The following is a 17,246-nucleotide window of genomic DNA, read 5'->3' on the forward strand; positions in this document are numbered from 1 at the left end:
ACTCCTGCTTTCTCTTATAACGTTGAGAGGAAACACAGGAAAAAATACGACTATGATCTTTCAAGGACCATTAAAGCAATGAATGTGTTCAGATTGAATTTTTTTTCCCCCTTCAAGGTTTATTCCATAAATAGTAGATCCCCAGGAGAATTACTGTTTTATCTGCAGGCCCTGGCAAGCAGTAATCAATTGTTTCTTAAGAACTTTGTTCCTTGAAAAAGAGGTGGTAAATGCTCTGTTTCTCACTCTACTGATAACTGGCAACATACCATGCTTGAGTTATACCAACATTACATGAAAGTGAGAACTATGAAGCATGAATTTAATTTGAGGGTGCACAGAGGGAGCGTTTGGACCAGCCTGGGCAGAGGGAAATCCTCTGTCCCAAAGCCAGAGTTCCCACTAGCCTCACCACCAGCAAAGAGCAGCCTGGAGCCTGGACTAAATTCCTAAGGCAGAAAGGACCCGAGTCCTTGGGCAATTCTGGCGGCTATGGTGACTGGGAGCCAGTGGACTTGGGGTGCACGTGACCCAGTGAGACACCAGCACCTACAGCCAAGCTGGTGCCTATGTCACCCTTCCCCCAACTAAAGGCAGTATGGCTCAGGGAGAGGCTTTTTCCACTTGGGGAAAGGAAAGAGCTCAGAAGACTTTGTTTTGCAACTTGGGTACCAGCTCAGCCACAGTGAAACAAACTATGAAGCAGACTCCTGAGGCCCCTGAATCCAGGCCTTAGTTCCTGGATGGCATTTCTTGACCCACCCTTGGCCAGAAGGAAACATGCTGCCCTGAAGGGAAAGACCCAGTTCTGGCAAGATTCACCACCCACCGACTAAAGAGCCCTTGGGCTTTGAATAAACATCAGAAGTAGGCAGGCAACCATCACCACTGGCTTTGAAGGAGACTGGGCTGGCTTCAGGTGTGACCTGGGGCTTGTTGCCACACAGGAGAGCCCCACATCACTCCTCCTTCAACTCCAGCAGCCCAGCATAGAGACTGAGGAAAGAGAGACTTTGCCTGGTAATCCAGGAAATTCTCTTGTGTCTTACCAAGCTCACCTAGGTGAAACCACCAGGAGTCTGTAAGAGTCACAGCATTACTGGGCTTGGGGCACCCGCAGTGCTGGTCCAGCTGCAGTGACCAGAGACTTAGACCACAACACTCAATTCCCTTTGAGTATCTGGAAAGCTTTCCCAAGAAGGACAGGTTCAAACGAGCCCAGACTGTGAAGATTAAAATAAATACCTAACTCCTCAATGTCCAACTGTCAATAAACATACATAAGCATCAAGAACACCCAGGAAGACCTGACCTCACCAAACAAACTAAGTAAGTTACCAGTGACCAATCCTGGTGTGATGGAGATAGGTGAACTTTCAGACAAAGAATCAAAATACCTCTCCTGAAGAAGCTCAGTGAACTTTAAGACAACACAGAGAAGGAATTCAAAAGTCTATCAGAGAAATTTAACAAAGAAATTGAAATAACTTTTAAAAATCAAGCAGATATTTTAGAGCTTAAGAATTCAATTAACAAACTGAGAAATGCATCAGAGCCTCTCAACAGCAGAATTGACCAAGCAGAAGAAAGAATTAGTGAGCTTGAAGACAGGCTATTTGAAAATATACACTCAGAAGAGAAAAAAGAAAAAAGAATAAATAAAAATGAAGCACACCTATACGATTTAGAAAGCAGTCTCAAAAAAGCAAATCTAAGAGTTATTGGCCTTAAAGAGGAGGTAGAAAGAGAGATTGGGGTAGAAAGTTTATTCAAAGAAATAATAACAGAGAACTCTCGAAACCCAGAGAAAGATATCAATATTCAGATACAAGAAGGTCATGGAACACTAAGCAGATTTCAAGCTCCCAAAGTTCACCGATAAAGAAAAGGTCCTGAGGGAAGCAAGCAAAAAGAAAAAAATAACATGTAAATGAGATCCAATATGTCTGGCAGCAGACTTCTTAGTTACAGGCCAGGAAAAAGTGGCATGATATATTCAAAATGCTGAAGGAAAAAAACTTTAACTCCAGAATATCATTTCCTGCAAAATATCCTTCAAACATGAAAGAGAAATAAAGAATTTCCCAGATAATTTGAGGGTCCTTGGCTCTCTTAAGGGAAGGCCTTTATGGAAAGAGTCTTCACTACATTTCCTTTATCTCCTCTTTTCTGAAAAAAAAAAAAAAAAAAAAAAAAAGCACAAGAATATTTACCTATAATTCTTGGCAATTAATGTAACCTTTATCATTTATCTCCCTTTTAAAAAGACTGCCATATTGCTTTTTCACTTTGCCGTATATACTGGTAGAGGCATGGATTTGCTCAATTAAACCGCAATATTATGGAACCCCTTTCATCCCCCCAGTAACTTGATTAGCTATAGCCCAAGTTGAGAGGCACTGTAATTGCCTTTAGGAAATGAACGGTATATCAAAGCTCTAAAACAGCAGTCAATACTCTAGAGTGTTGGAGTAGCAGAAGTTATTCAGCTGAACAAAGCTGAGGTTACATGCACTGAATAAAAGATGAGCTTCAGTTCGCTACGCATTACCTCACCTATCAAAGTGCCACATTGCTGACTAGTTAGGACTTCCTATGAAGGTCAGCAGATCCCTCAGACACCTGCGTGGTCCCAGTCCTGTTGATCTAGTTAGCTTAAGCACTTAGGATGCCAACTGTTTTTAGAGGAAGACTTTTTTTTTAAATGTAAAGTGTGGCACAATAATGAATTGATCTCTGAGAGATACGTGCTGAAAGGAACCCTGAAGGCAGTAAGTGAGTGCTGTGCCCTGTGCACACTTTGTTCCCTGTGGTACCTGGACACACCCTCTCTGCAGTGGCTGTTGCAGTGAAGTTGGCTCCTTGTGTTCTTACTGACCTTTCAGTATTGCACCGTTTTCCACGCTAGAATTCAATATCTTCCACGGAGGACTTCGTCACCTCTTTGCAGAGTAATTGCCCTTACTTAATAGACCTGCAGGTAGAAAGGTGGGAGTGTCTTGGGCTGTTGTGACTCCGAATGGTAGTGACATAAATTGGGAAAGATTAGAACCATTGGAGGAGTTTGGACCAGAATAATCTGAGTTGCAGTTTCTTGTATTCCTTCTAGTTGCCAGGAGGCCGGGGCAACTCTCCCAAACGGTTTGTCTTTGTACTGGGATTAAATCATTATTCATAGAGATTGTTTGCATGACAGATTCTGAAATTCTTCTTTACTCTGAATGACAGATGGCACAATATATTACTGTCACCACCACTATATTGCATTTAAAACATGCTCTCCTCTTCATCTCTAGTGTTAGGTGCTTTAGAAAAACAGTCTGGAATAAGAGTGTGACTTTATGTAATAGTAGAAATTATATTGAGTTTGTTTTTGAGTAATGCTCTTTCTCTGTCACAAAACCACAGCCATAAATGGAGTGGAAGGGACTAATAGAAAATATAAGTTTCTAAAAGCAAAATAAGGAATGTAGGAATAAGTCTATTGAATGAGATGTATGACCTTATGGAGAAAATATAGACCCATATTCAACAAATCTTTTTTGAGGACCTACCATACAGCAGACAGCGTCCTAGCACTGTGAGAAGGGCCTACACAATGTGCCAAATTCACTGCGACAGAGTCGGTTCAGAGGGGAATGTCTGGGCACCACACTGAATAAAGTACATAAGGAACATAAACATTTCCTTATGGCCATATCATGACAATTTCAGAATCTATCACGCAAACAATCTCTGTGAACAATGATTTAATCCCTGTACAAAGACAAAACTTTTGGGGGAGTTGCCCCAGCCTCCTGGCAATTAGAAGGAATACAAGAAACTGCAACTCAGATTATTCTGTTCCAAACTCCTCCAATGGCTCTAATCTTTGCCATACACATTCTAATGGGGACGTGAGGAATTAACACATGAATAGATGCTATGTCAGGTATAAGTGCTATGGGGAAAAATAGAGCTGGGTTGGGGTAATGCTGTAGATAGGGCTGATGATTAGGGTGGGCAGGAAGTCCTTTCTAAGATAAAGGGGCATCGGAGCAAATACTTGGAGTGAGGGTGTGATCTTCACACCTGGAAGGAAAGGATTAGGAGCAGAGGGACCTGTGTGTACAGGTCTAAGGAAGGAGCACACTTGTATGTGTGTCTTGAGTGGAGTGAGAAAGCTGAAATTTGTAGAAGGTGCAGAGAGAGGTGTGCCTGGTGACCAAGTCAGGGGTTGGAGTTTTATTGACATGGGAGTCAACTGAGAGTTTTGAGCATTGCTGTGCCCAAATCTGGCAGGTGAAAGGGTCACTTTGGCTACCGTGTGGAGAACAGACAGGTGGGGGTAAGGACATGGGGGTGTTGATGAGCATGGAAGCAGGAGGTACACTCATACCACGGAAGTTCAGGCAAGTCCTTTGGACTAGGGCAGTAATGGTGAGAACCACAGTGTTTATTATAACATTAAAGATGATCCAATTAAATGAATAAGTGGGTAGAAAGACTAAATGTCACAAAATGTTAATTCTCCCTGGTAGTTCTAATAAGAAAAAAAAGTTCCTTTAAAGAGATTCTACACTATTATAGAAAAAAAAAATGGCCAAGAATAGCCAAGAATATTTTGAAGAAGAATTGTATTTGGGGACAGGTGAGACTTATTGCACCATATATCAAGAAAATAAAAAGCTATAGGAATTAAGAGTCATGGCTGCAGGAATAAACAACCTAGATGACAGATCAATATATAGTAGCATCAGTACTTCAGAAACCATGCCATGCGCATATGGACACTTGATATGAGATGGAAGCTACACTGAAGAAATAGGGCTGTGAAAATTGGTTATGGGAAAACAAAAACATAAATGTTTATACTTATTTCAGACAAATCAATGCCACATTTAGGTGAAAAACCTAAGTGTGAAAAGCAAAATAAATTTGTGAAAAAAATTAAGGAGAATTTTTTGGCCTCGGGATATTTAAAACTAGATTCCAAAAGCACATATCATAAAATCATGGTTAAATTCTATAAAATGAAATAGGTAAAAAGATAGTCCATAGACTAGAAAAGATAATGGCATGTATGTGGTCACAAAAAGTTAGTAATCAGAAAAAAAAAAAATATATATATCTCCTGAAAAGAAGAAAAGTACAATGCATCCAATAGAAAAAATGGTCAGAAGATATATACATAGGTATTTCACAAGAAAAGAAACCCCAAAATGACTACTAATAAGCATATGAAAATATGCTTGAGCTCACTAGTAATCAGGTAAGTGTGTATTAAAACCACAATAAGAAAATCAGGAAAAAAAATGACAAAATTAGAAAGTAGGATAACACGAAATGTTGGTGAGCATGAGAAACAACAGGAACTCTTGCACATCATTAGTAGTATTGTACATTACACACACTTCCAAACCTCTTTGGAGGGCAGTCTGTATATGATCTAGAGTGCCACTGTCCAACACAGTAGCCACTTGCCATTTGTAATTATTAAATTAAAATTCAGTTCTTCATTTGCATAAGTCAGATTTCAAGAGCTCAGTAGCCACTCTGTGACTAGCGGCTACTGTACAGAACAGCACAGTGAACATTCCTATCATTGTAAAGTGTTCTATTGAACAGAACTGATATAGAAAAATTCTCATATACATGTACAAGAAGATGTGTGGAAGATGTTCATAACAGCACTATTTGTAATAACAAAATACTATAAACCACTCAAATGGCAATCAGTAAGGTCATTGATAAACAAAATGTAATGTTTATATTTCGGAATACTCTGCAGTATTGAAAATGAATAAGAATTACACATACCAACATGGGTGAGTCTCAGAAACAATGTTTAGAAAACATCAAGATGCAGACCATACATGCATAACAAGGCATTTATATAAAATTTTAAAATGTGAAAAATAACCAATGTGTTGGGTAGGGATATATTTATGAAAGTGTAAGTTTTTTAAAATGCATGGAAATGATAAACATCAAATTAGGATAGTGTTTGTCTCTAAGAGGTGAAAGTGGGGTGCCAGGTACATGGGTGCATAACCATATTGCTAATGTTTATCATATTGTGCTGTATATTCCAAATATTTCCAAATAATGCTATTTGTGACATTCAAAAGACTGAATTTCCAAATTGATTAAATATATTTACTTATATGTATATATTCATTTATATTGCCATTTTTATATTAATAAATATATGCTTAATATATATGCAAATTTATTCTAAATATATGTATTTATATTCTCCAAACTAAGCCAGATAGTTTTTTGCAGGCATGTATGAATGTCAAAGCAAGGTTTTAAAAAGTACACACAGTAATGTTTTAAAGGTATCCTTTCCTAATTATTTATTTAAACAAATGCAATACTACTGCTTTAAAGACTAATTTTAAGAGAAAAAATAATCACCATAATTTTATCATGTTTACTATTCTTGTTTGTCTCTGCTCTTTGCCCATGTGCCTACACATTTTGCATTGTTACAGTCATGGTATATACTATTTTATTTCTACCTTTGCATAGCATTTCATTGGAAACAGTTGTTATAATGGAATTATTAGATGTCCATAAAATTTTAATGAGTAGTAAATATTTCACTAACTTGTTATAAATATAGTTTATTTACAACTTTTTCACTACTATAGATGCTGCTGTAATTCATATCATGTAAGTTATTTCCTTCGACAATATTGTCAAGAGTAGATTAATGAACTAAGTTATGAATAGTTCCATGTGATGTGGTTTAACTTGTTTTATTGCTTATCCAAAGACTATACCAACATACAATGCCACCAGCAACATATGTAATTAGTTTTAAAACAACCTTGCCACCACTGAATATTATCAATTTAGTTTTTGTCCTCTATGGTGTTCCTTTTACAGGTGTAAAATGAATGGTTTCTTTAAGTAATTGTGAGGTCAGACATTTCCAGTTGTTTATTCCATTGTGTGTGAATTGCCTCTTTATGTCCTATGTTCATGTATCTACTGTGCTTTGATGTTTTTATACATCAGAATGAGATATACATGTGTAATTGTTACAAATCTTTTGGCACATTTTTGCCAATGTTTGTTTCAATAGTCAGTTATTTTTATAAGTTATTTTCATTTTTATTATAAACAAGCTTAATGTGTATCACTGATTATTTCTTTTATAACCTCTTATATTTCTTCAAAACTCAGATTACTATATCTCTAAAGAACTGCTTATGCACATTCCAGAAAGGGGAAATCCACAACCTCCAGAAACCATCCAATCCATTTTGGGAATCTTCTATTTGAGTTCTTCTGAACATTCAACTAAAGTCTTTCTTTTTTCCTTAAATTTCAACTTAATTTATGTAATGTTGGTCCCAGTTTTATTCATTGGGCCATATTGACAAACTCCTCTTCAAATATCCTTCCAGCACCCTCTTCTTCCACTATTACAATTCTCCAGTTCATTCAGTATGTCCTCAGTAAAGATTTCAGTCGTTCCCTTCCAGATGTTCTTCAGTTGTTCATGTGCCTGTGCACCTGTCATGCCCAGAACCAAACACCATATCCCAAGAGAAATCTCTTTAGCCAAAGACATACTTGGCATATAATCTGAAACTATAAATTGGGGTTCCTTTACTAGCCTTCTGTGTCTTACAGAAAAGTATATTTTTTCTCTCAATACACCAAGTGATCTCCTCTGATATATTTGAAATTCATAAACACTGTAAAATGCTAAATAAGAGTGCATTTGTATTCAAATTATATCCTCCCAAGTGTGTTTACAAAATTATCTTTCTAAGAGCATATTCAATGCTGTGTAAAATCACGTTCTATTCAGTGGTATGTTACTATTCCGTAAAGAATCCAACAGCATGTATTTTCTACTTCAAATTGAATTTTTTTAGTAATTTGGGTTTTTCATCTGTAGTAAATACATTTCTCAGCACAGGTCTTCGTACATCATTTCATCATCTCCAAAAGATATTCCAAAGGAAGATACTTTGCTTTGCTATGAATAAAACAGCTTGATTTTATTTTAGTAATTTGAATCATTTTAACTGCAAAGCAATGCCAATAGAAATGGAATTGTGTCACTTTGGTTAAATTCTCACTCAGCATAGAGCATGACACTAGTAAAATACTTCACCAAGTGATGATTAGCAATAAAGACAGAATTATTGCATTGGTACATTTGACCCATGTTTTCTGAATGTTAGTTTTTATTATTCTGTCTGTGACACCTGTTAACTATTCCAGAGTTTTGTTTTTATCTGTTTTCTTTAACTGCTAATGACTGCTATACTTTGACTTTTATCAAACATGAGCTGTTTTGTCTTTGTGTTACTTTATGCATTTTTAATCACTACTTTTATGGTTACTCTCTACAACCATCACTTTGTCATTATTCTGAAGGGGAAGACTACTTAAGCAGCTCTGCCCCAAGCCTTCAAGAAACTCTTTGAACACTGCTTGTTCTGATGCAGGGACAGAAATCTCAGCGATGCCTTGAGTAAGGAAGCAATGAAGACTGTGGAAGCCTTCCATCTGGCTTCTAATCAGGCTTTAGATTAAGGAGGAAAAAAAGAAGTTCTAGCTCACATGGGATCCAGAGAGTTGGCCAAAGGTGGAGTTGAGGTCAAAGCCCCACCTAAAGGACAGAAGGTAACTATTTCAGACACACGTTCTCTGGTGCAACTGCTCCACTCTGCCGCTGTAGGGCTGAGGCAGTCGTATGTAATGTATAATATAAATACATGAGTGTGATTGTGTTCCAGTAAGACTTTGTTTACAGAAACAGGGGGCAGGCATTTTTGGCTCATGGGCCATAGTTTGTCAACCTCCACTCTAAGCTATAGATACTCTGGGGAACTTGCAAAAGAATATATATAGCCTACTTGGTATTCAGAAATTTATTGTCCCAAACAAACTTATTTTTCTGTTTCTTGTATGTAAACACAGAAGAAATTCATGATTGAAATCTCAAAAACATTTTAAGAAATCCAAGTTAAAAGAGACCACGTTTTCAGAGCCCTGAATCCAAATATAGTCATGCTGCCTGCCCCAATAAATCTTGCCTCTTCTCTCTTTCCTTAGATGCCAAACTCTCTGTCTGTTCACTCTGAACCAATTAACACTGAGGACACATGACCACAGAATGGCCTCTGCCTTTCCAATGACCTACAAATGTCTTGCTGCTGCGCCTGTTAAAGCCTCAGGGCTCCAGAAATGGATTCTCAGGACTTATCAGGTATAAGGGCCAGAGCCAACCAAACCCAGCATTGAGAATTGTTTTTTATTTGACCTGTAGAGGCAAGCGGGTATACCTTCCCTAATCCATGGGGCTGGGTGAGGCTACCACTTTGGAACCCAGGGAGGCAAACTCGAGTATCTTCTATAGGCCTGGAAGCCTAAGTATGCTCACCTGGGAAATGGAATTAACAATATTGCCTACTTCATAGGTCTTTTGTGAGGATTTAATGATATTATTCATGAGTACCTAGCACAGTGATTAACATAAGTACTTAATAAATGTTACCTATTATTATTAATACTTATTATTGTCAGTGACAAAAAGGCTGATGAAAGAACCTCACCCCTAATCCCTTTACAAAAAGCCACCAACAGCAGACTAAAAGCCACAAATTTGCTGCCAATTAGCTTGTCGAATTTTCTTTGCAAGAGATATTAATTTATTCAGGTCCCCAAATTAAAGTCAATCTTTCCCCTAATAGCAAGTATATATCACACTTTCTATGTTTCTCCTCCTGAGCCCATTATATGTGTCATTATTCAAACACACAATTCTTTCCTTCTGAGCCACAAAATCTATTCACCAGCGAGCTGGGAAATCCAGCCTTTTCCTGGCACCTCTGAATTCACTATAGCTGTATCAGAGGGCTACCTCATGAGAGCTTCTTAACCTAAAGCCCTGCAGAGAAATGTGAGACATCAGTTCAGAAAAGCTCGGGAAAGATTGCAAAGCAACCTGATTTCTTTTCTGACCACCAAAACTGTAAGAGAGGAATAGATCCCTAGAAGTAGTATTAGAATTCTTCATTTGGAGCAAATGAAGGACCTGTATCATCCGTATCTATATCTATCTGTAGGTGGATAGAACAATAGATACACATATAGATAGGTATCTATATTAGTACACATATATATATATAGATATCCTTATAACAAATGCTAAGAAAATATTGCCTACTAGGATCACTGACTCACTGCCCTGTGAAGTGGTCCATGTTCCATCTGGGTAGCTCAATATTGGATCTTGAGCACTTACCTCAACTTAAGAAAATGCCAGAATTTATGGGCACTTTTTAAATTATAAGTCATCAAAGATATCTGTGTCTTTTGGTTAGTGGAGGGACAACGATACTAGTTGTTCAAAATTCCCCTAAATATTCTGAAAAACCTGAAAGGTTTTGAAAACAAAGAATAAGTTGGATCTGATTCATATCCCTGCCCTGTCCCATACTAGCTTAATCTTGTTGAGCCTCATTTTCTAAAAAATGTGTTCACATCCTAACACATAGTGTGTTTTTATTAACACTAACATCTAGCATAAAAAATTATCAAGGAAACTACATTCATTCATTTACTTAATTATGTTTTATTTAATCGCTGAGACTAGTGGCTTTAACTTGGAAAATAAATAAATCCGAAGAAGGCTAATCATAGAGAAGAAAACATGGCAAACCCTGATATAATTTTGCGAGTTCCAAAAGAAACTGAAGAATTATTCCTGAGCTTTAACCCAGTTCCCAGAGTTGCAATGAAAGTGATGATCAACACAAGGAAAGAGCAACAACTTCCACTGCAAAGGTAGGAACTACACTGAGGTCCTGGTCATCTCACATACCAGGCTAGGGAGCCCTTAAGAGGAAAAGTGTAACATCTGCCTGGTGTCCTCGCTCTTTCTCTGGATCCTACAGCTGAGAGCAATACATGCCTGCCTGCTAATTGGGCTTCTTGATCCATCCTACTTGTGGGAGAATCTCAGGAGATATTTTAAGAACCTTAGCCCAGTTCTCCGCTACTTGGTTTCCAGTGTTTCTTGTTCCTCATCTTGATATAATATTTGGTTTACTTTTTCCTAAGTTCTAATGCTTCTCTAATACCTAAATTCCTATTTTATTCCCTATAGTATATTCTCAGAATCTTTAGGTTGGAACCTTAAGTTGTTCTTTCAAATCTCCTGCAAAGGACTAGAATCTGAATCAGTGCATAGAAAACTGCCTAATGAACATCAAATTGGACCATGGCATGAATGAGAAATAAAATTTAGTTGCATTAAGCTACTGAGATTTTGCTCCAGCACTTAGCCTAACTAATACCTAAATTTTTCAGCAGAAACTGGAGATTCTGGCTTATCAGCAGGAAGGTGGTCAGCAGGCTGCTGTGGAAAAGATATTTGCAAATGTGTTGCCAACAATAATTTGGTAGGCAGGCCATGGGTTTATTGAATCATAACTCTAGGGAAGGAAGTTGGAACACAATGTTGGTAGTGTATACTTCCTACTGTTGCCTGCATTTGGCAAGGTATTACAAGAAAGAGATGAGCTTAGGAAAGAGTTGCCCACTTTGTGACCAGAAATGAAAGGAAATTGAAAAGGTTTAAAATTTTCGAACATCAAAGAGTTGTAAATGGCTATGACTATGGCTGATAGATCCCAAACAGTAAATGATGTGATTGAAGAAGACTTAGAGTGAACACAAAACTTCTGTGGATTAAAATGACTAACTCTAGCAGCAAATATCACATTAATAACCAGTTTTAGCCACCTTAAAATGGTTTAAGGTGGTTTTAGTCACCTTATATTAAGAAAAAGACAAATGGGACATTTAGGCAATAAAATCAAACTAATTTGAGACTAATGTATGGAAAGAAACTTTGGGGACGGTTACAGGCACATGGTATTGATTCCACACAAACAAATCTGAAGTTTTCTTTATGTGGAAATTGCATGGCAGATAAAACCACGAGGGTTGTCTAAAGGAACTTGTAACTGAAGAACACTAAAATAGTCTTTAGGCAGGCAGTGCACTGGCAAAGCTCTGCAGCCCTAAGGAACTCATGGACCACTTCGACTGTGGCAAGGAGGGTAAGTGATAAGGAAAAACCTCAGAGAGTAGAGTCAGGGGGCCATTAAGAATAAGGAGTGCCTTACAGAGAGCAGACCCAGGGAAGAATCAAAGATCTCCCTCTCCCCTACAGGGCTCTGAGACCTCGCAGCGTTTATACAGCTTGATTGCACCTGACCAGTGACTGCTGGTTTCCATTTTTCAACCTTTCCAAATGGGACTATTTGTTATGGTGAATATCAGGGAAAGATACTAAGTTTATAGGTCATAGGACTAGGAGGAACTATATCTGATACAACATAGAAGCCACTTTGAGCTGGACTTCGCAAGTGGGTGTATGTGTGGGGAAAAAAGAAGAAAATGAAAATTTGGTTACCAGAAGGAACAGACTATGGTAGAAATGCTAGGGTGCACAAATATCCATGTTCCCTTTTCCTGGACACACAGAAAACTATGTATTTTCAGCCTTAGTTGCAGTTGGGCATAGCCAGGAGATTAAGTTCTAACTAAGGGAATGCGGGGAGAAGTGAAATATTCTAATTCTAGGCAAAGCCCACAAAACCTCCTGCAGTGGAGGACCCTGAGCCTAGAAGGATGGTAAGAAAACTACAGTGCACATCTGGCTCTCTGCCTATCTTTGTATAGCTCACAAACCAAATGTGAGCTATGGCTTTACATTTTTAAAAATATTAGAAAATTAGGAATAGTAATATTTCATCACATGTAAAATTATGTAAAATTTAAATTTCAATGTCACAAATAAAGTTTTATTGGAACACAGCCATGTTCATATTCAGTCATATTGTCTATGGCTGCTTTCACACTACAATGGCATAGTTGAATAGGTGCAATAGAGAACATGTGTGGCCCTCTCTTTGCTATATCCTGCTAACTCAATGCACTACACACTGCAGGCTGTCGTTATAACTTAACAGCATTTGAGCCATGCATATCATTGTACCATGGCCTTTTTTTTTTTTTTTTTTTTTTGAGACAGAGTCTCACTCTGTTGCCCGGGCTAGAGTGCTGTGGCTTCAGCTTAGCTCACAGCAACCTCAAACTCCTGGGCTCAAGCAATCCTACTGCCTCAGCCTCCCAAGTAGCTGGGACTACAGGCATGCACCACCATGCCTGGCTAATTTTTTCTATATATTTTTAGTTGTTTGGCTAATTTCTTTCTATTTTTTTAGTAGAGACAGGGTCTCACTCTTGCTCAGGCTGGTCTCGAACTCCTGAGCACAAATGATCCACCTGCCTCAGCCTCCCAGAGTGCTAGGATTATAGGCGTGAGCCACCACGCCTGGCCGACCATGGCCTTTTATTTTATGTTTTTTTAAACCATCAGTGCATATCCACCAGGTTAAAAAAAGAAAGAGAGAGAAAAGTGGACTTCAGATGGTACACTTTTAAGGCACAGGTTGAGTGTAGATTATTTTATTATCAACTTAGTTGACAAAATATTATGTTTTTTTATGCAATGATATGATACCTGTGATAGGCAAAATAATGGCCTCTCAAAGATGTCCACATCATAATCTCCAAAACCTGTGAATATGTTACTTTACATTTCAACAGGGACTTTGCAGATATGATTAAATTAAGGATCTTGAGATAAAGAGATAATCCTAGTGGTCTCATTGTAATTACAATGGTCCTTACAGAAGGGAGGCAGGAAAGTAGAGTCAGAGGAGAAAATGGGACCATAAAAGCAAAGACTGAAGTGATGTGATTAATGACTGTGGCCTTTGAGCCAAAGAATTCAGAAACTCTTTAGAATTTGGGAAAAGCAGGGAAAGGGATTATTCCTTAGAGCCTTCATAAGGAACACATTCCTGCCAACACCTTGGTTTTAACCCAGTAATACCCCCTTTGGATTTCTATCCTCTATAACTATAAGATGGTAAATTTGTGTTGTTTTAAGTCACTAAGTCTGTGGTAATTTTTTATGGCAAAAATGAGAAACTAAGACAATACGCATTGAGGTTACTGGACTAAGCATTCATCACAATATTCCCAACTCACATAAAAGCAATGTCCAGAAAAATTAAGAAATTTAAAAGAAAATATCTTATTATGGTAGGATTTCTTCACAAAAGTAAAAAAATAAAAATGAACCTGCAACCTCAGTGAGTTTCCAAGTGTCTCTTTTTTAGCCAAGCAAAGAAAGCTGTCAACTGATGGCAAGTTAATTAAACTGTGTTTGATTGAAATAGCAATGAAATAAACCCAGAGAAAATGATTTAAAACTATTAACCTTTTGATGAAAACAAGTTGCTCAAAGAGTTAAGGATATTGAACAACACCAACAGTCAACAAAAAAGTAGGGTAAGTGGTTTTGAGTGGTTTGTCTTAGTTCTTGATGAGAAGTTATGTATACTGTTCATTGTTATTGTTTAGTCAATGCTGAGTTTGGATCTGTTGAATCTTCTGTGTGGAAAAACTATAATGAGTATATTTTCAAAGAAGTTGAGAAAACATTGATTCAGTACAACCTGAAGTGGAATCTGCCAGGATGTGTTACAACTGATGGTCGTAAAAATATGTATGGAGCAAAATAAGGTTTAGTTGAACAAATTCACAAAGGTAGTAGAAAAATAAGGTGTTTAAAGCCTATGATTATAAGCAGGTATTTTGTAGAAAATATTTTAATCTATCATGTGTTATTGACCCAAAATTGTTAACAGCAAACTTCATTTGCTCTCATGCACTTACCCATCATCATTTACACAAATTTTTGTCAAAAATAGAGGCTGGATACCTTAATTTGCCCTACTTCACAGCAGATCAATGACTTAGCAGTGTTAAAGATTTTTTGTTTTTGTTTTCCTAGCTCAGGGTCAAAATTGAAATTTTTATGAGCAAGGAAAACTACACTCAGCTATGTTTAGCAAACACTAGATGGCTTTGCAAATCAGCTTTTCCCACAGAATTGATAATGTTTAGAGAATTCAGCCCAAAATTTCACAATAAAATATTACTTATACGTAAAACTTTCTAGTCATTTCCATAACAACTAATGTTTAAGTCACAAGTAATGTCAAGCTGCTTTACACACTTTCTGTGCTGTAAATTTAAAACAAGAAACAAAATCTCCATTTCCACAAAAACTTGCAGTGATTTTCCCCCAGATCAAACTATCATTCCAGCAGTGTTTCTGAAACTTCAATGCAAGTGCAAAAGAATTTTCCATATTTAAAAATCCGTATTTCCATATTTCAAAATTGTTCAATTGAGGACCTTCGCCCAATCTTCAATTGGAAGTGATTAGCCTGCAATGTAGTAACATATCACAAGGCAAAAGAAGAATTTAATAGAATCCTATAAAATGTTTTTTAAGAGATGAATATGGTCAATTAAAATTGTATACTCACAGATTGATAACAGTACCTGGCAGAACTTACCTCTTTGAAAAGACATTTCAAAAAGATGAAATACATAAAATTTCATTACAGATAAGCATTAACCAATGAATATTTGCAATCATTTTGATAAAAAGGAAACTAAGCAAAGTGTATCCCCTAACAAAATATTAATAATTCTATTTTTCTCATTAGTAGATATACATCACAAAGAATTGTATTCAGTTATATTTTTAATTTCATCAAAAGAATATTTGCTGAAATCTTTTTTCTCTCGTTTCATATGTACTTAGACAATCTCTTTATTTTGTCTCATAAGCCTAAAATATATACTGTCTGGTCTTTTAGAGAAAATGTTTTCTGACCCCTGCTCTAGAAGATGGTGAAGCCGTTAGATATAAGGAAACTGTATTCCCCATCATGATGTGGAAGGCTGATCAGGAAACATTCAATTGAATCATGACATGAGTGAGAAATTAACCTTTGCTGTGGTAAGCCACTAAGATTTGTGGGTTGTTTGTTACAGCAGCCAGTGTTATTTACCATGACTAAAACAAATTCTTAATTATATGACTGAAATTCACATTTAAAGAAATCTCAGAAACCACAAATATTTCCAGGAAATATTAAGTCTCTTTAGGAAATGGCTACAGATGTATTATCTTAGCAAAGTAAAACAACATAGAGAAATCGTCTTTTGTTAATTCAGCCAACATTTTTTTGAGGCACTACGAGTAAGGCATTATGCAGGGTTTATTTGATGCTTTTCCATGAAATTATAAATTCTTACTTATTTTGGAATTCAGCAATTTAATGTATTTAAATCAATAAATCATCAGAATCCCCATGCATTCACTTGTTCAATAGAAATCTTTGTTTAGAGAAAGAAAGAACATGTATTTTTGCTTTCCTAAAGGAGGAATTTCTCATCCCTCTAAAATGATACTAAACTGTTCCCTACTTGCAAACTAGAAAGGAATAAATTTCAAGGTCTGAATGGGACATTACTTTGAAATATCCCCAGAGAGAGCACTAGGCAAACTCCCATAATAAAATACAGTCATCAAATTGCCAATATTTGTTGCAACTGCATGAGGAAGTAGAGAAAGCAAAACACTGAGGAAAGAGATTTTCCTTCATTTGGCATTGTGGAGTGAACAATCACCTGAGGTGAAAAGCATTTCACTTTCTAATTCAGAGCAGAATCAGGTTCATAAAATTAAATGATATAAGTGTGGCTCAGTTTTAATATTTTTAAATCACATTAAAAATATTTTCTGGATATCTATAATATGACTATGTATCCCAGGTCTTCCTCTGATCATCCTAAGCAATGTTTTCCAAATGTTTCTAAGCACGGGAATTACTTAGGGTGAGGAGGTATTTGTTAACATGCCAGTTCTCATATCCCAGAATATGAGTCATTAGCTGTGGTGTGGGGCCAAGAATCTGCACTTTCACAAATTCACCTTGGAGGCTAAAATGTATGCTGGGTACTGGCTCACTCAGCCTCTTTCCTGCCTTCTTAGACTCCCTTTGCACTTAAGTCTCTATCTGTAAACTAATTCCACTAATTAGTTGCACTTGCAGAAAATTTGGGGGGCGAAGCAAGGTGGAAACCAGCTTTCTGCCCCCCTTTTGTCTATTTCTGATCCTGAGCATAGTTGAGGTCACGGATTTTTCTCAAGTAATATTTCAGTATCCATTATACAATTTTCTGTCTGTTGAACAGTGGCAGTTTTAGAGATAACAGTGGTAATTTTTTTTTTTCTGTCATAGTTCCAGAGATAAGCCACTGTTCTAGCATTATTCCTACAGGCGCAGATA

This window comes from Lemur catta, chromosome 6 (assembly GCF_020740605.2).
Source record: "Lemur catta isolate mLemCat1 chromosome 6, mLemCat1.pri, whole genome shotgun sequence".
NCBI lineage: Eukaryota > Metazoa > Chordata > Mammalia > Primates > Lemuridae > Lemur > Lemur catta.